The sequence below is a fragment of the Macaca nemestrina genome, chromosome 5, assembly GCF_043159975.1.
Source record: "Macaca nemestrina isolate mMacNem1 chromosome 5, mMacNem.hap1, whole genome shotgun sequence".
NCBI classification, from domain to species: domain Eukaryota; kingdom Metazoa; phylum Chordata; class Mammalia; order Primates; family Cercopithecidae; genus Macaca; species Macaca nemestrina.
Window position 1 is genome coordinate 121,111,963 of NC_092129.1, and position 23,184 is coordinate 121,135,146.

Consider the following 23,184-nt stretch of genomic DNA (forward strand, 5'->3'; position numbering starts at 1 on the left):
TGGGAACTAACATTCTGCTCCTTGTTACTTATGCAAATTTTTTGCAGCCAGCTTGAATTTCTCCTCAAAAAATGGGGTTTTCTCTTTGCATCAGCACGCTGCAAATTTTCTGAACTTTTATGCTCTCTTTCCCTTTTAAAACAGAGTGCTTTTAAGAGCACCCAAGTCACTGCTTGAATGTTTCACTGCTTAGAAATTGCTTCCATCAGATACCCTTAATCATCTCTCTCAAGTTCAAAGTTCCACAAATATCTAGGGCAGGGGCAAAATACCACCAGTCTCTTTGCTAAAATGTAACAAGAGTCACCTTTGCTCCAGTTGCCAACAAGTTCCTCATCTCCATCTGAGACCACCTCAGCCTGGACCTTAACGTTCATATCGCTATCACCATTTTTGTCAAAGCCAATCAGCAAGTCTCTAGAAGGTTCCAAACTTTCCCACACTTTTCTGTCTTCTTCTGAGCTCTCCAAATTGTTCCAACCTCTGCCTGAAAGCCAGTTCCAAAGTCGCTTCCACATTTTTGGGTATCTTTTCAGCAGTGCCCCACTCTACTGGTACCTCCCACAACACGTGGGAATTAATGGGAGTACAATTCAAGATGAGATTTGGGTGGGGACTCACAGACAAACCATATCAACCAGTATTATCAGCAGTAACCTTATTGGAAAATTGGTTTAGCAGAAAAAAAAATATAATGGCATGCCAGATCAATGTCTTTTAGTTTCCTGTCATGTTGCTGGCCGAGACCATGAAAAGTTGTTCCAGACTTTATGTAAATTATGTGCTCCTCACAAATTTGTTTATCTTCACGAAGTTTAGTTCAGTGTTAATTGTAAAACCAATACTGTTAGCATTAATGCCCTGTATGTTAGTTTTACTGATAGACAGTAATAGATAGAGCAAACACGGATGATACTTGGTACCAAACATCATTAAAATCTCACTTAAGGTGAGTTTTCAGTAGGTTTTCTAATAGATGAAGCCATCTATTCCTGGAATTTATGAAGAAATTGGGCTTATTGACGTTTCCATCACTTGCTTGATTTCCAGGGTTTTAATAAAGGCTGTGGAATTAGGATAATTGGGTCTGAGAAGTTAATCTTGTTCTTTTGTTAAAGGTGTTTGACAGTGATGTGTTCGCAAATGATTAACAATCATTTATTGAAGGCAAATTAAAACCCCTGATTCATAGTTTTCTTTCTCACGTCCAAGGAGCATATATTTTAACTATAGCTGATATTAAACTACCAATGTGATAGTACCAATTGTCTCCCAAAACCTTTTAATATTTTACAGTTGGCCCTTGAGAGTTGGTGTTACTGGACCCAGCACATCACTTCCAGTTGATGTATCAAAACAATATAATTTAGTAGAAAAAGTTCTGGATTTGGAATTGGGAAATCTAGATACTTACCTTATCTTTACACCAGTCTTTTAAAATGTGTTGGCCAAGAACTATTCTATTTCCTTTAGCCTTCCCAGTATCAACCACATTTCCTGGTACCGGAGATACTCACAAGAAGATGGTAGAAAGATAACACAGATCTAATCTTGTTATTTTACATTTGGCATGAAAAATATTTCATGGTAATTTCACTTGCATATTAATAAAGTAATACAGTAATAGAGTTAAATATTCTTTTAAATTTACCTCCACATATTTATTGTAATTACATTTATTTGCATATTTAGGAAGGTAAAATTTAATAAGTGGTTTATAGATGTTTTGAACATTAACAGATGATTAAATGTTGTTCTGCCCTTCATGGTGTTGATCTATGGACTGATTCTTTTCTCTTTCTATAGGTCTACATCATGCATTCTCAAGAGTTTCTTGGACCTTATTATTTTTATGTATTAGACACAGGTACATAAAACATATATATTTGGCTATAAAATTTGATGATGAGAAGTGATTAGAAAAAAATATTTAAAAAGGCTATGTACAGGAGCAATAAGAGAAAAATAAAGGTTGAAGAACAGTGGTCTTGATCAATGCTGTCTAATACAAGTTTCTGTTATGATGGGTATATTCTGCTGCGTGCTGTGTAGTTCTTTGTCTATTGAGCAGTTCAAATGGCTAGTCTGACTAAATAACTGAATTTTAAATTCAATTTACTTTTAATTAAAGTATCTATGTGTGTGCTGAACAATTGTAGTATTGGACAGCACAGTTCTAAATTATAGTGATAAAGATCATATTTAATGGGGTAAGGTCAATTATAAAATCATTTAAGCAATCAGTTAACACTTGTTACCATCTACATTCTTTTTTTCTTATAGTAAAATATTTGATATGATTTTACTTTATGATTCTATACCCTATGGATTTACCTTTAATTCTCAAAGAACAATGAGGGTTCTGTGTTATCCACAACAAACTAATCATACATTTAAGGGCTATCCATTAGTTTGGAAGTCCTGTGCCATCTTTCTCTTGGAAATTGAAAACGTGGATATGAAGGAATCTAAAATGTTCTCCTCCCATCACTTGGCCTGTTAGCTGGGAATCAACCCATTAATTCAAATGTAAAGAAGAAGAAATTCTCAAATCCTATCTTTTATTGTTAATTTTCATATAATCCTCTGTTAGAATTGCAGAACACTCAGAAATCATAGACCACAAGTTACATTTTTATTATTTCACTTTTTATGGGTAAATTTTATTGCACATGTTCCAAGTTGGGACACCAATTATCTTATCCCATTCCTAGATAATAATAACAGTGTGTGACCATTTTAAACATCATGACAATTAGTCTTATAGCAATAATATGTAAAGTAGATATTACGACTGCTTTACGGATTTGTTGTAGCGAAATTAAGGTCACATGAACTAATAAGTAGCAAAAGCCGAGTTCTTAATCAGGTTTACTTGACTCCATATTTGAGCTCATAACAACTATATAGCGTTACACATCACGTGAGTAAAATTAAAGTGCCCTACTTAGAATGATCTTCCATGTACACATATGTCCATATGCATATGCTATAGTCTGAATGTCCCCCAAAATTCATGTGTTAAAACTTAATCTCCATTGTGGTGATTTGGGGGAAAGTGATTAAATCATGAGGGCTCTGCCCTCATGAATGAATTAGTGCCTTATGAAAGGGCTGGAAGGTAGGCCCTTTCTATTTGCCCTTCCATCCCTTCCATTATGTGAGAACACAGGGTTCTTCCCCTCTCTAGGATGCAGCAACAAGGCATCATCTTGAAAACAGAGAGCAGCATTTACCAGGCACCAAACCTGTCAGCACCTTGATCTTGGGCTTTATAGCCTCCAGGATTGGGAGAAATAAATTTACTTTATGTAAAAATCAACTAGGCTTAAGTATATCGTTATAGCAGTACAAACAGACTAAGACATTATATATTAGGAGAAAAAAAGGGAAAACTTGCTTCATAGTCTAAGCTTTTAAACATATTAAATACAACTCTATATGTTAAAAACTATTTTGAACCAGTGTCTTACTGCCAGCAAATTTTTAATGATAAGTTTATTTTCCCTGTAAATTTGTACTGTAAAAGAACACTGCTATACAGAAGTAAAATGTATTAGAGTCACAGTACACAAAATCTGAAAGACCATGTAATGAAATTTGGGGTATTTTTGTTATAGTAAATTTTTAATAAAAATTATTATGTATCTGGTTGGATCTATAAAAATTACCTGTGGAATTGATAATTATCTAATGACTAATGAAATTTATGTATCCAATCTAGCTTTTCAAAATGAAGTAATGGATTTTCATTGTATTTATAGTGAACTGCTCAAGCAAAAATTAATTCAATATGAATGCATTGGATCAATGCAGCAGAAATAAGGGCAGATCTCAAAAGTATAGCAAAATGTTTTTAATTACAAGATATTAATCATCAAGAATAATGACAGAATTTGTGTTATGAATAGAATATATAATTGGTAAGAGTTGAGAAGTAGGTAAAATTAAGCCTGCACCTTAAATTCTATATGTCACATATTTTTCTAAACTGTTTCTTAATATTGAACTCTCAGTACAGATTACAATTTACCATGGAGCTGCAGCTCCTCCTAGTTGCTTAGGGTTCATTTTAAAATGCAAAAAAAAATGCATCATAGGTATTGAGTCAACACTAACCAAGTCAAGCATTAAACAAAAATGTTGTAAGTGGAGCATAAGGAAACAAAGTGAATGAATTTCAGTTCTACAAATCCCCAGGAAGTTTATTTTTAATTAATCCACAGGAAAATTATGGAAAGATAACATCTACCAATTCTGATAGCATTTATTTAATAAAATAAAATCACATAAGCAGTAATTTGATATACATTATCAAATAACAGCTCTGTGTGTGTGTGTGTGTGTGTGTGCGTGTGTGTGTGTAGAGAAACAGAAAGAGAGGAAGACTCACTATATTATAGCCATATTGTTACATATCATTTAGTCTAACAAAACATTTAATTTCCAAATGAAAATATTTAATGACAGGAATTTCAATCAGATCGGCAAGCCTGCAAATGCTGTGTATACTGTTTTACTCTCATTTAACCAGCATCCTTAGGCAAAATAATATATAGAGAACCAGATACCACTTGAAATGCTAGCCTTATAAACTTCTGGCCCTGGGTCTTCAGACACTAGGAATTAATGTAAAAAGCATTGCACATCAGCATTAAGTTTGACAAACTATATCTTATTTTCTTGATCTGATAAGTCAGTTCTCAATCTTTGGGCTCATCAATTTAATTTTATTTCAATAAGAAATAGGATAAGATAGGGGAACCTATTATATCATCAGCTTCAGCTTACTCAGAATTTCTTTTGACTGGAACCATTTCAGAAGAGTTAAAAACACCATGTCTTTATGTTTTCTCCTCTTTTTCAACAATTGATTTAACAGTGATGTGGGAATCACTTAACTCACGGTGTCAAAAAGACAGGATCCAAACTGTCATATTCTGAGAAAGCCACAAAAAGGTATTCTCAGATTTATGGTCTCAGAGGACACATTAGCTCAGAGGCTTTCTTTCCTGCAAAACAAAACCCATGAAATATGTTAAAACCACTACCAGCCTAAACAAGAAACGGAATACTTCAGTTTGAATGTTATAGTAAAAAAAAAAACCCTGCTAGGTTAAGTCTTAGTGCAGTTATTGATACAAGTAAATAGATTACTAAATAAAAAAGATCACTAGTATTATGGGTGAAAATTTAATTATTTCCATATTTCTGAAATAGTACAAGGTAAAGTAATATTTTTGGAAAATGACATGAGTTGCAGACAAAAATTTAAGTGATATATGGATGGATAAAATGAAACAACAGTGCTTCATATAAAGTTCTGTATTTGATTTTTATGTTTCTAAAAATATAATTTAAATTATATCAATATTCAGTCATTTCTTGTGAATTTAAGTAAAGTATAAGATAATTCTGTGTGACAGAATTGACAATTAGCTATTTGAATTTTAAGCTATAGAATTATTTATTCATTCAGAAATTATAGTGTTTTGTACATGTGTTTGGCACAAAGATAAAGTCCTTGCCTTCAAGGAGTGCCCACATTAGTGAAAGAATTGAACAGAAAAGATAAAAATGAGAGAGCAAAAGGGAGAAAGAGAAAGAATGTCGAGGAGAGGGGAGTGAAAGAGATAAATTGTTTTAAAAAATTAAAGAAATTCTGTCAGATGCAGGGCCAGACATAATAAATCCCAAACATGCATAAATGTCTTTAAATTGCTCTCTAAAAGTCAAAGTCTATTGGAACAGATTCAGAGCCAAATCCCAAACTATGCTATATTTATGAAACACATATAAAACTAAATGGCACAGGAACACTAAAAATAAAAGACTAAGCAATAATACATTAATATATTTGAACAAAAGAAGCAGAAATAGTAACATTACTGTAAGAATCAGTGTGATTCTTTTAAAAGAAATTGGTTATATATAAAGGACACAAAAATATTCATTTTTTTTTTTCTTTTTAAAAAGTTCATATAAATTTAGGGGATATAAGTGCAGTTCTATTATTGCGTATATTGCATAGTGGTGAAGTCTTACTTTTAGTGTAGTCATCATTTGAATAGTGTATATTGTTCTCATTGCATAATTTCTTATCCCTCACTCTCCTCCTTCAATGTCTATTCTTTTTCAGATAGTTTGCTATTAGCATATAGAAATGCTACTGATTTTTTGTAAGTTGATTTTGTATCCTGCAGTGTACTAAACTCATATGTTGGTTCCAAAAGTTTTTTTTAGTGGAGATATATATATATATCTGTCATATATATATATATATATATATATATGACAATTTGATTTACTCTTTTTTCATTTTGATACTTTTAATTTCTTTCTCTTATCAAATTGCTCTGACTAGAACTGTCAGTACTATTTTGAATAGGAGTGGTGAAAGTGGACATCCTCATCTTGTTTCAGTTCTTAGGGGAAAGGATTTCAATTTTCCCCCCTTTCATATGTTGTTAATTATGGCTTTGTCATATATGGCCTTTATTTTGCTGAAGTGTGTTTCTTCTATGCCTAGCTTATTGAAGATTTTTATTATGAAGAGATGTCAAATATCATTAAGTGCTTTTTAAGCATCTAGAGTCCAACACATTAAAATATAATTTTCTCATTAAAAACAATACATGTGCAAGATAGAAAAATGGAAATTGCAGAAAAACATAAAAAGTAACGATTACAAAATACCTACCACAAAAAGTGAACAATAACAATTGTATAGTGCTGTAACATGTTAAAGATGGATTTATTATTAGTTTTATGCAGTTCATAGGATTTGATCACATGAATTCTTATTTAGTAACAGTGTATTCTGGAAATCCCCCATGCCATTCATTAAATTTCCACAGCAGTTTTATATTAATGGTCAAACTTTTCATCATGAGGATATACTATAATTAATGAGTCTCTAGTTTATACATTTATATATTTTCCAATTTCTCACTTTTTTTCAAACCACTGAAATAATCATCTTTCTAAGCACATTTCTAAAGTGAAATTTCAAAGAAATCTGTGAAATTTTTGTTATATTTGTCTTTTATCATATTTAAAGAGATTATTTACAGCATTTCCCTAAATTTCTCTCTAAATTATGACATTTTCTACATTTTGACAAGTTTTTACAAATTGTAGACCAATCAAGATTGTAAGCATGTGCTCATTTGACTGCATGGTCATCACTACTGGATATTGCTATTTTTAATAGAAAATTTTTATGATTTTATATTAAAATATTGTCAAAATTAGGTCTGTTAGGTCCAGGAGGTACTGCATTCATTAAAGTATACATGTTATCGCCAGAGTTGGTTGAATCTGCTGGACTAGGCATGATGGGTGTTCCTGGTTGCCCTCCACCTCCTGGAGGACCTACATAATTCCCAGGAGATGCTGAGGAGTATGGTATTGAATTGGCATTTGTTGGGTTTGGCCAAGGTCTACCATCACCTGGACCCATGTTCATTCCAGGAATTCCAGGGCCACCTAAAGCATTCAGTGGGAGTCTCATTGCACCTCTATAGTTCTGTGGTCCTAAGGGCACCATTCCTCTTGGAGGAGTCATTCTCTGCATTGGCCCACCCATATTTGGATGTCCTTGTTGTCGAGTTGGATCCATTCCACTGGGGAGTAATGGCTGACTTCCTGGGACACCTCCAAGCGCCTGATTAGGTATCCTCAATGGGGGCCTTGGACCTCCAGGGTACCGAGGTGGCATAAAAGGCTGAAAGAACCCTGGTGGTACAGGACCTACTGGCATGCCATCTCCTGGGGGAATGTTTCCTAGCACTGGACTGGGAGCTGCTGCAGCACTAGGATCATGGAAGGCTTTTGCTTCACTTGAGTGTTCACATGTTTCACGTCTCTCTGGAGCTGCACAGTAGAGATCCCAAAATACACACCACCAAGAATGTAAGAATCCTGGTGGTTCCCCCAATGTGATGTTTTTTTCCCATCTTATCTCTGATAAAAATGTTTGAGCTGATTTCTGAGCTCCTACATGGAGCAGATATTCATATACGTAGAGTGCTAACTTCTCCCGGGCCGGGCTGTCGGACGGGACGGCGCTGCTGTTACTCTTGCCTTTGCCGTACATGCTTGTGCCAAGAGCAGCTCCCACTGTCACGCACCTGTCAACCCAGTCAGATGGTCCCATGGGTGGATTAGGAGGAATGGAGTCACATCACATGAATGGCTCTTTAGGCTCAGGAGATATGGACAGTATTTCCAAGAATTCTCCCAATAATATGAGCCTGAGTAATCAACCGGGCACTCCAAGGGATGATGGCGAAATGGGGGGAAATTTCTTAAATCCTTTTCAGAGTGAGAGTTACTCCCCTAGCATGACAATGAGCGTGTGATCCATTACCAAGTCTCCTCATGAAAACCACAGTGAGTCAGCCCTTCACAGAACTACTACGGAAGAAAATTATTCATCACAGTGTACAGTTAAACAAAGCAATCTCAATCACACCAAACCAACCTTTTTATTTCCTGCTCTCTCCCCTCTTTTGTGAAGAAAGCGGGTCCAAACGTGATTCAAACAACTGTATGGAGTGGCATATTAGAATTGCCCTAAACTGAACTGCAAATAATTATGTGTGTATGTATATGTGTGGGAAAGAGAATGTACTGTATATGTGTATGTTATACAGACATGTACACATACATACACTGACCCACAGGACATTGTAAAATATTACCACATGACATCTTAAGTAGAAATAAGTAGGGACTTTTATTCCATCCTTTTTTTCACGTTTACATTTTAATTATTACAAGTTGCTCCTGCCCCCTCCCTGAACTATTTTGTGCTGTGTATATCACTGCTTTATATAAATTATTTTTTAAGGTGAACTCAGATGTTATGGTTTTGTAAATGTCTGCAATCATGGAGAGGAATAAAATCGCTTATTTGAGAGCTTTCATTAAAAAAAATTGCAAAAAATTATGCTTCACTGTTTTAATATGCATGTTACTGTCTGCTAGTGAGGTAAACACTAGTGAGCTAAAATACTCATTTGACATGAAAATTTTGCATGGAAGAAATATTTCCCTGCATAAATTGTCTATAGAGATTATCCCCAAAACTATATATATGTGTATATATAAAGATCTTCATTAGTTATTTATATTGGTGAAATGTTGAAACAAATGACCATTATTTTGATAATAGTTAAATAGATTATTGTATATATTCTTCATGGAAGAATACATTGCCATATATTTATAGTGTGTATATATATAAAATAAATCATAACAGTTATGATACATATTCCTCATAGAAGAATGTATATATTTTGCAGTAATTGAAATGGTATGACTGAAGACCATTTCACCAAATGAAAAAAAAAATAATGACATGTTATAATTGTTTAAGTAATTATTTTTTACATTGAGAAAGTGCCAATGTATGTGTGTATGGAGGCATATGGAAAAAATTAAAACATAAAATATTACGATTATGAGATTTGAGAGGTTATTTTTGCTTGCTTTTATTTACTCAACTGAAAACATTTTAATATGTTTTTACAATAAAAATGGAGGAAGTGGAGGCATTTGACCATTAGCCCAAAAGAAGTAGAGATGTCTTTTTATACGTCACTTATTTTTATTGCTACCATCATCATTCTAATTTAGGCCTTACCGATTCACAGCTGAACTGATAATACTTCCACATTACTTCACTCATTGTCTCTAGCCTTGGCACATAGTTTTCAATGTTGTTTCATTCTATTTGTATAGAATAAAATTTAAATTTGTTATAATATATACACAATTGATTCAAATGTTTAGCAGTGAATATTCTCATAATTGACTCTCTGTGTTGAAACCCAGATCTATTAACCCAGTTAACAATAGCTTGATCTTCAAGAGGTTGTATATTATCCTGTGGCTACCTTTTTATGTAAAATAAGGACACAACTGGTATCTAAGTCTGGTGCCATGCTTTTACCACCAGTGCTTATCTAGTACATAAGATTCAGTGAGTGTTGATAATAAAATAATCTTATTGTCATCTTGTAATTAAAATCTTGCCCCAAGTTTTTTTTTCTCAGCCACATTATGCTAATTAGTGACTGTATTATTCTGTTAACATTGTGAGGAATTGTCTGCTACATACACATATGCAGACACACACCACATACTTTCTCCTATAATTTCAACAGCTCCCTCAACAACAGCCTCTATTGCCTTTCCCAATCCTTATTATGCACATGTTTCTAGTTCTCTAATACTCTGCTCAACCACAAATTAATACTTAGGAAAGTACCTATCCAGTGGTGTGATGGAGAAAGCTAATAGTGCTCATGAGAGCTGAATATTAATTTTTTATAAACTTTGTGAGTTTGTAGACGTAATTTCGGGACATTGAAATAAAAAAAGGTGGGAGTACTGCATCAGGGAATTAAACTATGTTATAAATAGGCGCTTGCTTCCTGATTTTTTTTCTTCCAGGAGCCAGTTAAACATTTACTAGTACGAAACTATAACTTTACATCTTTAAACTTATTTGACCTCTGCATAACACACATTGGGCCACTCATTTTAAATCAGAAGATGTTACTTCAAAACTTATTTTCACTATTATTTGATATTGGACTGTCTTTCAGTAGTACAACCGTCAGTTTGTCTTATCTATTTCCTGTGGTTAACATCAACTTAAGAGGTTGGTTTATGCATAAATCAAATTAGCAACTAAGAATTGTGTTTTTTAATCAAAACGCACAATATAGAAAGTCCTGTAATTATCACTTAACATTTTATTTCAACTGGCCTTTAAAATTAAGCATTATAGAAATTTATTATTTTTAAAATGACACTCTAGAAACAATACTCTTTTATCAAACTATGAATTAGGTGCAGCTTATAAGCCATTGTCTATACCTTTGAATAAATAAAATGTTATGCTATTGATTTAAGGATTAAAGCAAGCACCTCCAATAAGATGTTTTCTTAATTTTGGAAAATTAAATCTCAAATTAACTAGGTCACTGGATACTTTTAATCATGGATTTTTACTTCTCTGACAAAATTAAAGTGTGCCTCCTACCTAAGTAAATTATGGAATTAGCCATATGGAGAACAGTTGAAATTATATTAATTTCAAAATTTTCCATTTTTCATGCAGCTCTGTGTTAAAAATAATAGCGACTAGAAATGAATTTGCTATGAAGTTAATATGTTTAAAGTGTAACCTCTTTACATAGAAGGGATTGTTCTAACATATTGTGCCTTATTTTATATTTGTAATCATGAGTGTTTTTTTAAATTAAAGAATACCTCCAAAATTGTATAAGTTTCAGATTGCTTTTTGGTTCTGATAAAGACCATTTATTTTCCACTCTGAGTGTTCTGGCTCGCAGCTTGGTCTCAGTGACTGCTAGGTCTGCTTTGTTTTCCCAAAGGGTTTTTCTTGAATGTGTTCGATTGACTCATTGAACCTAAATCAATCTTTATGTCAGAATGTGTCTGTGCCTAACCTGGAGGGGATAAACAAAATCCTTAAATTTCATCAAGGCCCTGGTTTGGAACCCATTCAAATGAAGAATTAAAATTAGAGTTTTTCGTTGATCTCCGGTTACTTGGTAGAGTTGTCAGAAATAAGAGAAACATACATTGTAAAATGTCCCAAATTTTGTTCAAAGCCCCAGGATTCTGTAAAAGTGATTCCATTTGTCGTCTTCTAATCACATAATTTTAGAACATTCAATGTTACATTTTTTTGATTATAAAAGAAAGATTTCAGTGCTTATGATGTATTTTCCTTAGGTAGAAGTATAATTTTAACAAATAATGGCAATTAAAGATTATTTCATTTCTAATTGTTATAAAATACATAAAAATGCAAGCTACTTTGATTCAAAAAATTTAAACATGAGCTCACTGATATGAGAAACATTTTTATTGTTATATTTATCTTCAGAGGTAATAATAAAATTATGTAATGATTGTTTTGACCTATGTATAACCTCATGTTTCTATGCCTCACTTGATGGCTCATACAGTCTGGATAGTTGCAGAAGAAATGTTGGGGCTGCTAAGAAGGGTGAGCAACAGCAACACCCAATGGTTAGTTACAGAACATTTCAATATTTTTACACTAGTCATGCCGGTACATCGCACTGATAATTAGCTTTCTTTATGTCAAGCAAAATTGTCCTAAAATTCACATTTTAAGCATAATTAAAATGTTTTCCTAGCTACACACAGGTTACCTAAAACCAAATATTTTCATGAAATCATTATTCATTTAAAGAATCGTTTTGATGGCAAGCTGATTTTTAATCCTATTCAGTGTAGTCCTACTGAAATACTTTACCATGTAAAGATTGTGATGTACATATAACTGAAATGATATTGTGGTATTCAAGTACAACAAATAAGGTATGCATACTCAGAAATAGAGTTATATGCATCAATGTTTATATGTAATAAGCCATAAAATTAATCCTAATGATCTCAATTCTCATTCTTATGAGTTGGAATGGGGAATGTGGCAGGGTCTACTGTTGGAGCTCAATGATGCACATAAGAATATTTGAGGCACTGATTTAGACAAGCTTAGAGCAATTGTCCCTAAATAGTGTCCTTTGAAATACTTTGATTGCAGTAACTTTGTGTAGACACATTTAATCCTCAAATTAGCCCTATGAGATAGAAATCATTATAGCATATATGGTTAATAAGACTTCATTTGTAGCTTTGTGAGATACAATTGATATCCAAAAACGCTACACACATTTAATATATGCATCTCGACTAATTTTGACATATGTATATATCCATGATACTATCACCAAAATCAAGATAATAAACATATTCATCACCTTCTAAAATTTTCTAGTATTCTTGTGTGTGTGTGTGTGTGTGTGTGTGTGTGTGTGTGTGTGTGTGTGTTTGTGGTAAGAACATTTAACATGCAACCTATCCTAATATTCTAAAGTAAACAATAATATATTGGTAACTATAGGTACTATAGTTAATAACTTATCTGTAGAAATTATTCATCTTGCATAAATGAAATGCTATGCCAATTGAACAACTACCCATTTTCTCCCACTCCCACCCTCTAGAAACCACCATTCTATTCTGTGTCTATACGTTTGATGACTAGATACCTCATACAGATAGAATCATGCAGTGTTTATTTTAATCATAACAGAACCTAGGAACTAAACAGTACTTTAAATAATGAGCTATTTTCTGCATTATATTAGCAAGGGTTAGAATCATTTGTTTGAAATAAAATTTCCTGATTGTATTAATATTTATGTTAGTTGATAAATTATAGCCTTGTACATGCATATGAATATGTGAAGTTCATAAGTTTTGACAATATTTTAACATGTTAATCAGAGTTAATACACAGGGTCCTCAAGTAATAAGTAATTATCTATTCATTAGAACAGAAGTCATCTATAAACTGTTACTTCTATTGTCTAATATCTTTCATTTTTAATCAATCCTCATATGCCTGTTTGTACTTAGATATATTCTGTATATCTTCACCTTGAACAACTTCTCACTTTCCAAAGCTCTCAACATAGTTGCCTAATTAAACACGTGCCTTATTTCACATAGCTTTCTTGACTCATTCAGAGTGATCTGAAAACAATGAGTAACTAATATGAATCAGAATATTGTTTTTGCTTGTCTTAGCAATTTTGTGAAGGCTATTTTGAATGTCTTCTTTAAAAGTTTTTTATAATGACATAGTAATTGTTTTTATGACTTTTACAATAAACTGTGAAGTCCTGTAACATCTGGCCACATTCCTGTGGTAACGAAGTCTAGGAGAGAAGACTTCATTTAATTGTCAATTGCTCCCATTCTTTTCATAAAAGATGTAGGAAAGTATAAGGATAAATAAGATTTAAATGAACATCATTATCATCATCATTTTTATCATCAAATATTTATTGATACTTGTCCTTTTCCAAACCTTTAAGGACTACTGTAATGAATTTTAAAAGCCTCTATCCAAACCTGGGATATTTACAGACAGGAAAAGAAAGCGTGAATAAAAGTTCCTTGGAGAGCCTTTGCAAACAGATATAATATTCTAATAAATTCTTTCCAAACAATGGGAATATTAGCAAATGATGGTTAATCAAATGCCAAATCTGTACTGGTTTAATCCAGTACTTGATATGTACTGCCAATATTTTTATTAATGATATACATTTTCCTAGTAACTACTTCATACACTTTCAATATTTTTTTCTTTAAGTTTTTTGACAGAAAATATTTTAAAAGTGTTCCTATGGAAAAGGAACTTTTTCATATGTTAGGCTTCCTAAGAAAGAGACTGAACTTTACATGTAGGTGAGTTATCGGTGACTACTTTCAACAGTAATGCCTGTGAGGGGAAAGAGAAGTAGGACTGGGAAAGGAAGATGGTGAGCTAAGTTGTAGTTACAACAGAAGCCTCAGTTGATCCCTCCAGGAATTATGAAATGGGGATGGCCCCTTATTGATCCATACTGAGTCGCCTTCACTCATTGCACAGCAGAGGGGAGGCCTAAACTTGGGCAAGGCAGACCCCTTTGGCCCTGCGATATTCAATTCCTGGGGAAAATTTTCACTCTGAACTTGGTAGGAGGTTCTGTTGCTGCTGTTGTGAATGGGGACGTGGAATGCTCATTACTTTATCTACTCTAGTCAACGCTTTGTGCTGCTCAGATCTGCGTGCTTTCTAAAATAAGTACACTTAATCTGAAAACAGATACACAAAATTCTAATTTGCCTCTTCCTAGGTAAATGGACAAGATCACTTTCAGGGATTACTGGGAAGAACTCCAATTTCTTTCACCAAAGTTGGTCTTGGTACTAAGCTTCTGATACTTCTCTTTCTCCTCTCCTGTGCAAATTATGTTACCCTCATCTTTGGATAGAAAATATGCTGGCCTACTGGATTACCTGGTGAATTAATCTAGAAACTCATGCCTGAGAGTTGATCTCCTAGTAAGGCTGTGACATTTTTGTTTGTTCATGAATGACAATGAAGACTGCTCAGTAGATCACCTTACTGCCACATATTTTTATCCTTGTCCCTACTTTATAACAGCATCCTACTTGCCCCCTCTGCATCATCAGCAGCACTTACCCCTGTATCTTAGTCCATTTGAGCTTCTATCACAAAATCCCGTAGACTGGGTAACTTATAAGTAACAGAAATTTATTTCATATAGGTCTAGAGGCTGAGAAGTCCAAGATCAAGGTGGCAACAGATTTGGTGTCCAGTGAAGGTCATTTTCTGGTACATAGATTGTGCCTTCTAGCCATGTCCTCACATGGTGGAAGTTTCCCCAGGCCTATTTTATAAGGGCACTAATTCCATTGATGAGGCCTGTGCCCTTATGACCTAATCACTTTAGGGATTAGGATTTCAACATGTGAATTTGGAGGGATCACAAACATTTCAGTCCCTATCATAATAAGAAACTTTTTTCCTTGACTGATAGTTTCTTAGCACAAAGAGCCTACAACAGCCATACATTTCAAAAAGGAATTCTAGTGATATTCTCTAGCACAAGGATCTCTCCCCTGGTAATCAGTGCCTCTAGATTACTAGAGCCTATGTTTTCAGGAACGCAAAGCACAAATTTCCCAATTGTTCACAAAGAAGGATGTCACATGATCCACTTACTTTTACCCCCCGGTTCCCAATTCCATATATTATACCTATTGGGAATAAAGCATCATATAAAGATTATTGATGTAGAGTGCATACTGCATTCTATAAGATGGTATTCCATCCCCAAAATCTCTCATCTCCAAACTGACATCTCAGTTACACCTAGTAGGTTTTGGTTGGTGTGCTACATCATAAAACCAACAGATCCATCGTTATCTGATTGCTACCATGTTTTGCTGTAAAGTAGCTTCCTTGGTCCAATGAGATGTTATGAGAGCTCTCATATTGATGGAACAACATTATATAAGCCCTTGAGTAGTAATGCTGGCCAAACACCTATTGGCAGAGAAACAAGAAAGGCTGACCATTAAGTGTGTAGTGGCTGTGGTCTCTGTTCCTGGAAGATTGGATATCTGAGGGAAGCAGTAGCTAACTAAGTCTTGGGACATAGGAGCCCATGTATTGGGTCCATGTACAGGCCTCCATATTTGCCACTCAAGCTACTCTGTTCATGCCTGTTGTACCACTATTGTGGTGGCTGATGCCAGAGAAGGACAGATGTTGAGTTCTGGCTGAGTTCTTTCTGTATGGTTATTTAATGCCTCTTCTTCATTAACATGCATTGCAGAGACCTTCATACTTCATACCTACTCCTATTAGTCCAATATATGCCTCTTTCTCAAATTTCCCTGACCCAGATAGTCTCATATTTTACCTTCCAGGCCAGCCATGTCATTTGCCACTACCTAAAACTCCATACATATTCTTATCTTAGGCTATTTCTACCCAAAGATTATGACCACGTCACATGACTGAAGATCTGCCCATCAGAAGGATTTCCCTTTTGCTTTATCTTCTTGGGCAACCTCTTAATAAGGCTTTAAGGAAGCAGCAGTCCGTTTCCAGTTTATACCCATATACCAAGTCAACCCATCTATGAACCAAGCTCAGACTTGTTATTTTTCCTTCAGATGGCCACCAGGGAGGGCCCATACAAAAATAGTAGGAACTTAGGATGAGCTTCTTTTGTGACAGAAGTACGTAACTTAAGAGTGCAACTATCTGTGATCTCTGGCATACTCATACACAATTCCTGATGTTCTACCTACTGTAGATTGCTACTGGTCTTGCCAAATGCATTGGAAGTCCTGTACTTATGGATACTTGATGTCTCATGGTCAGATGTTTCATCTTAACCACTTACCCAGACTTATGCCAGAAACAATTTCTCAATTTCAGGATAATTATCTGCTATATATGTCTTAGTTTTGGTCCAGAGTCTCGGTCTATGATTCTTCCTCTGGCACTACTATAAATAGTATGCATCATATTTTCCACTACATATATCTTTAATACCATAGACTAGGCTTCTAAGATATGTGGGCCAAACAGCAAAATAGCTTGTCTGAAACTGCTACAGAGTTCCATTAATTTAGTAAAATTCATGTCCATTATCTCTTTAAATATTTATCCTATTATACTATCTCTCCCTTTTACTTTAGGGATTCCAGTTGCAAGTCAGTTAGAACCTTCAATATTATTCTACATCTCTTAGAAGCTCTTTTCTGTTTTCTTAATCTTTTCACCTCCAATGGTTTCCTTTGGCTTAATTTATACTTCCTTATCTTCAAGTTCATTGGTTCTTTCCTATGTCCAGTCCACTGATAAGCTCATTAAATTAATTTTCCCAGCATTTAAATTTGAATATTTTTATAGTTTTCATCTCTTTTGATATTCCTTATTGATTCAGTTATCTGTCCACCTTTTATGATATATTTTTAACATATCAGTCATGTTTTAAATAGATATTTTAAATTCCTTCTCTGATCATTTTAATCTCTCTGTCAGCTTTATTCTTATTCCATCCACTTTTTGTTGTTTCTGGATTTTTTTGCACATCTCATAATTTTTGATTGATATACCTTTAAACACTAAGGTTGCATGTTTGCTTAGATTATTTCTCATAGAATAGCATTTGCTGGACTGCCTATCTGGAAATCTTTTATATGACAGTTAAAATTGTTTGTTTTTAATTTGAATATTGTTCAAAGTAAGAAACCTTTACAAAACTTCATTTTGCTTTTGGAGCTCTTATGATATTTTTAAATTTTGTAATTCAAAATGTTTAGAAATATGAATTTGAATTTTTAAAGTCATTGATTCTTAAGTCCCTAAATTATGCAATTATCATATGCCTGCATTAACTTGATTATGTCCTTTGTAAATATCATGCCATTATGTAAATTTTAGTCATTTTCAAAATATTATCACAATTTGGATGTATTCAGTAGTAGTTAAGCAGACTATTTTGATCATTTACTACATGAAAAGTTTTGTATTTGGCATTTTCATGAAATAAAAGTAAATAGGTATGATCCCTGTGCTCAAATAACTAGTAATAAAGTTTTGAAGATAAGACAATAATTCAAATAAATAAACTCCAAGGAGACTCTGATAAATGATATTAGCTGATATGCATTGGGAGACATCGAAAGGAATATTAAAATTAACTAGAATTTTGTAGGACCTCAAACAAAAAAACAGATTGCAAACAGAGATGTGGAAATGACATTTTGGGCAGAACTATCAGGAGCTAACATGGATATGAGAAAATATAGAGAATGTTTAATTTTAAGCCAGTTTGATAAAAAAGCAGCAGTCCTTAGCTATGATTTACCATCATCTAGAGAGATTTTAAAAAATGTAGCTTTTCAGTCCTGTTTCTCAGCGATTCAGATTTTGTATTTTGTATTTTTAAAAACTCCACAGTTGATTGTATTATTCAATCAGGTTTATAAACCAGGAGATGAGAGTAGCTGATAATATCAGTCAGAGCAGCAACAAGAAAGGAAAGATTGGAACAGAGAATTTGGTTTTAGGCGAGGGAGACTATATTTATTTCTGGGGGCGATGGAGAGTTCATAAAGTATGTTTCAAGGTTCTCATATGTGAAATGAAAAAAAAATAAGAATCAGGAAAGTGATTTTGAAAAACTTGTCTGAACATGTAACACTGACCAATGGGAAGAAGTTGGGTAAAAAGCGAATGAAGAGAAAGTAAGAAAAACAAAAACACAGTCTGAAAAAAGACAGCTGATTGACAGATATATATATCTCTCTGTGTGTGTGTGTGTGTGTGTAATCATATATATATAGGAATATATATAATTTCTATTATAATATTGTTGATGCATGAAAATATTTTGCTGATCAAACCTGTCAGTTTATGAACTTAAATGGCTTGATTCTAAAAGGATTGTGTAATTTCCAATGTGAAAATATTCACTCTGGAGGCAGATGTTGAGGCGGACTAGTAAAGAGGATTTTCGCATAAGTGGGATCATAGAAAAAACCTCAAATATCACAGGTAACCTTCCACTCTGCTTAAAAAAGGAATTGCCTGCGTTATGAATGAATCAAAAACTTTAGAACCACAAACTGAAAATTATTTCAAACATAAACTATTGTTGTAGCTCCAAAGCAGGCAGGCGGGTAGGTGGAAAGAACAATATGTTAGACATAACAAAATAAAAAAAAAAGAAAAAAATGTATCATGGCTCTTCTTTTGTCAAATGAAGTCCATGATGAAATCATTAGATTTTGTGAAAATCATCTGCTATGCTGTGATGGAGGTGGCAGTGATGAATGCCAGGTCAAGGGAACTATGCAAGGAGTCTAGAACTGTGACTAACACATACATATGCATTAGATAAATTAATGACCAGTAAGAAATACCTGGTATATAAGGCAATGTAGGCAAAAAACTGAGACTGACACTTCAGCCAAGGCTTTGATCATGTCTAATAAATACTATTTTTTTTAGATGTGCTATGTCAAAGCATTGTTATCCTATGAAGATAAACAATTTTGTTGTAATAATAAAGTAGCATATGTATTGTTTTATATATATGCATACTTATGAACATCTCTCTACTATGCTACAGTAGAGATATTTGTATTCATAGTTTACAGATAAATAACTTAGAGTTTGGATAGGTTGGTAATTATTTGTGGGAGATCATTGTGAACCAAAGTCCAAGACCCTCCACAACTGTGTGTCTTTTTTTACACATGAACATGTCTTTGTTGGAAGGTGGGAAAAAGCAGGGGTCCCATTAAATATTTCCCGTTGGCTGCACAGACACTCTTTTCGTTATGCGCCTCAGAGGCATCACCATCACCTCATTGGATTCTGACTCTCACTTTTGCAAGGACTAACAGTTTCCCCAGATTCTCAAGAACTGCTTTGTTCATGGTTGAGAAGAGGCTGGGATTTCTGAGAAAACAACAGAAATCTGTAAAACAAAATACAAAAACATGCACATATAAACCCAAACACACGTATACGACAAGGATTTATTTTTTAACAAATATTTGAATGTATGCGGTTTGAATGAGACAGACAAAATCTATGCCTTTATGAAGCTAAGCTTATCATGGAGAAAGACAGACAAAATGAAAAATAATATGAATAAATCTTATGGAATGCTAGAAGGAGATTATTTGTTATAGGAGGAAAACATAAAGCAGGATAATGGCAATTGTGGATTAAGACGAGAATGCAATTTTGTATCGTGTGGTTGAATAGTCCTCATTGAGATAGTGACATTTGAGTAAAAACCTGAAGAAGATGTAGACTGTGAAATATTTGGAAGAGATTTCTTGGGAAGGGAATAAACGTACAAAGGTCTTATAAGAATAGCATGCCCAAAACTTTTGAGAAAACATAAGGAGGTCAATGTAAGTAAAGTAGACTAGTCAAGGGTGAGGTTAAAATAAGATGTAGTTAGAAAGGTAAAGGGGACTTTGATATGTATGATTCTGAAGGACTATAATGTTAAAAATGAGAATGGTTTATAGAGACCAAAATGTTCACATTGGCTAGTTATTCCATTCTTATCCTCTTTGGAGGCTACTTAGAAAGTCAAATTATAACCACAATTTTAATTAATGAATAAAACATTAGGAAAAAAAGATCCTAATATAATCTTGATGATGCTATCTCTAGCTAAATTGAGACATGTTTGCCTTTTATGGAGAGAACATTTCAACAGAGTGGAGTGTCTTTTGTCAAATCTCCTCATCTCCCAACATTGCTGGATGCATCCTGTCCCAAACTCTTTTAACACTTTCTGTCTCTGCCCCCACACTTTTGTTATAAATTGACCATCTATCTTTTTTTAACTGAAAATTTCAGCACTGACTCTGCCAACACTCTACATAGCGATACAGAGACTTTTCACTTATCTTCCTAATTGGTATGGTGGTGTCTTTGGAACTGCCCAAATCACTAATTAAATATAATGAGGTTGTGATATTTTAATCAAGAACCTGAAAGTAATAAAATGTTAAACATGTATCAGACCTTGGCTAGGTTGTTTTTGGTGCATGCCTATACTCTATCAACCCAATAAACCTATGATGTACCAATTTACAAGTGGGAAACTTGATTGATTATGCTTGTACTAAATTTTATTGTTACAAATATCTGCCCTTTCCTGGGGGAGAAACATTCTTTCCCATTCCATTTCTGTTGGACTTAGTCGTATAACTTGATTTGTAGGTGAAAGACTTAAGAGTCACTTACATTTTATGTCATATGACCAAGCCCAACATGAAAGAGAAGTGTCTTTTTTCCTCTTAAACACAGATGTCAATATCCCAGATAGAGTATGATTCATTAACATTGGTCTCAGAGTGAAGATAATGTAAAGAGGATCGGTAACTCACTCTAATAATGGAGAGTGAGTGGGAAATAAAACTGTGTCATGAACCTCTGAAATTAGCATACCTGGCACATAGTAAGAGCCCCACATGTCAGCTATTTTCATTGTCTTCTTCATCATAAGAAGCTTATTACTTATGTTTTTTTACAACTAGGTATTATGTACTGGCTACAAGAACCATGTTTTCCAATTGGTATCTACGGCATTACTCAGCATAGCAACTTATGCACATATCAGAGTAGCTGCAGGGTAGGTAATTTAAAGTAATGATCAGAAGCACAAGTCAGAGGAAACATGATTTAAATTCTTGTTTGCTGTTATGGCCTGTGTGGCCTGGAAGTTTTACTTACACTCTGAATACTCACCAGTGAGTTAAGGTTAATGAGATCTGCTTATCGGTTTGATAAGCATTAGCTAAGATAATGTGCAGGAAGCCTTAAGGGCAGGGCACACCAATAAGTGCTCAATCAATGCTAGTTTTTATTAGTAGATGCTTGCTAGTAATGGATATAATGGGCAAATAAATTATTCTAACAATTCTACAATGGTTCTGTGCTCTTTCCAGATATTTCAAACATACGAAACACAATCTTGCTTTCTATTAAGCTCTGCTTATGTTATTATCTAGATGTTTTCTATCTGTAAATTATTGCCTGCTTAACAACGTTTTTGGGTTAACAGGAAGTTTATTTTTTGGTTTGGTACCTCTAGTTGAGCATAGAAGTGGTTCCTGGTAGGTGCTTAAAAATATTCGCTACTTGGCCTTTGAAAATCCCAAGTATGTAGCCAAACTTAGATTTCATTTAGAAATCTCAGAGAGCCCATTAATGGATTCACTAAAGCCAAATTTAGAAAACTTCAAACTCATTCTTAATTTTTATAGGTAATAAATGTTTGACTCTCAAACACCATTACAAAAAAAAAAATTATGAATTAGTATTCACAGTGACAACTTGATATAATTCATTACTTCACTAATATTCTCAACAAACATTACAATGAAAACAATCTCCTCAGTATATTAAGCTTGTGCTTTGTTTTTGTCATTCACATTAAATTATTAATCTGGATGTTCACAGACCTAAATATATTCAACCTTGGAAAATGTTTTATTTTGCTACCGAATATCAAGTTATCATTATAGAGAGAGGTCTTTGTTTCTTGGAGATGTTTACCATAATGAACAAACTTTTGAGTTTTGTATTTAAATGGTTTCATGTTTTGCCTTGTCTGTTCCCACATAGGTATCAATTGTGAAATAAATCTTGATGAATGCCTATCAGAGCCCTGTCTTCATGATGGAGTTTGTATTGACGGCATCAACCATTATACCTGTGACTGCAAGAGTGGGTTTTTTGGAACACACTGTGAAACAAATGCAAATGATTGCCTTTCAAATCCTTGTCTACATGGAAGGTAGCTATTTTTATTTTTTTTATTATTAGCTTTATGAAAATATATTTAACTCACAATATTTAAGGCTTATTGTCAAGGGAAAGTTGATAAAGATAATTTTAATTATGCTGTTTCATAAAACAAGAGCTAAGTATGTTTAATATGACAGATGCTGCCAGTTTTAGCTAATGCAATGTACTGATACATTATCTCTGCCCTTCTTTTATTTCTGTTCATTAGCATAAAGTAATTTTCTATAAATGTGGATTAATTAGACTTTAATATACTTAAAGGTAACTGCTCATGGTAATAGAACTAGCAGGTAAGATGATGAGACATTCTATTATTTGCTCTATGGAGAGATAATACCACACACTTAGTATTTAAAATGTTCCTAAATAAACTGGTTCTTTCATCCCTA

General features: G+C 33.7%; 1 long non-coding RNA gene and 1 pseudogene across 1 annotated transcript in view; one reads left to right on the forward strand and one right to left on the reverse strand.

Moving 5' to 3' along the window:
* Positions 1–22,684, forward strand: part of LOC139363377 (uncharacterized) — an 88,353-nt gene extending 65,669 nt beyond the window's left edge. Inside the window, exon 3 of the long non-coding RNA XR_011623638.1 lies at positions 22,613–22,684. This is a non-coding gene — a long non-coding RNA (uncharacterized lncRNA). The remainder of the gene's footprint in view (positions 1–22,612) is intronic.
* Positions 7,229–8,137, reverse strand: LOC139363098 (single-stranded DNA-binding protein 2 pseudogene; annotated as a pseudogene).
* Positions 22,685–23,184: the final 500 nt, after the last annotated feature.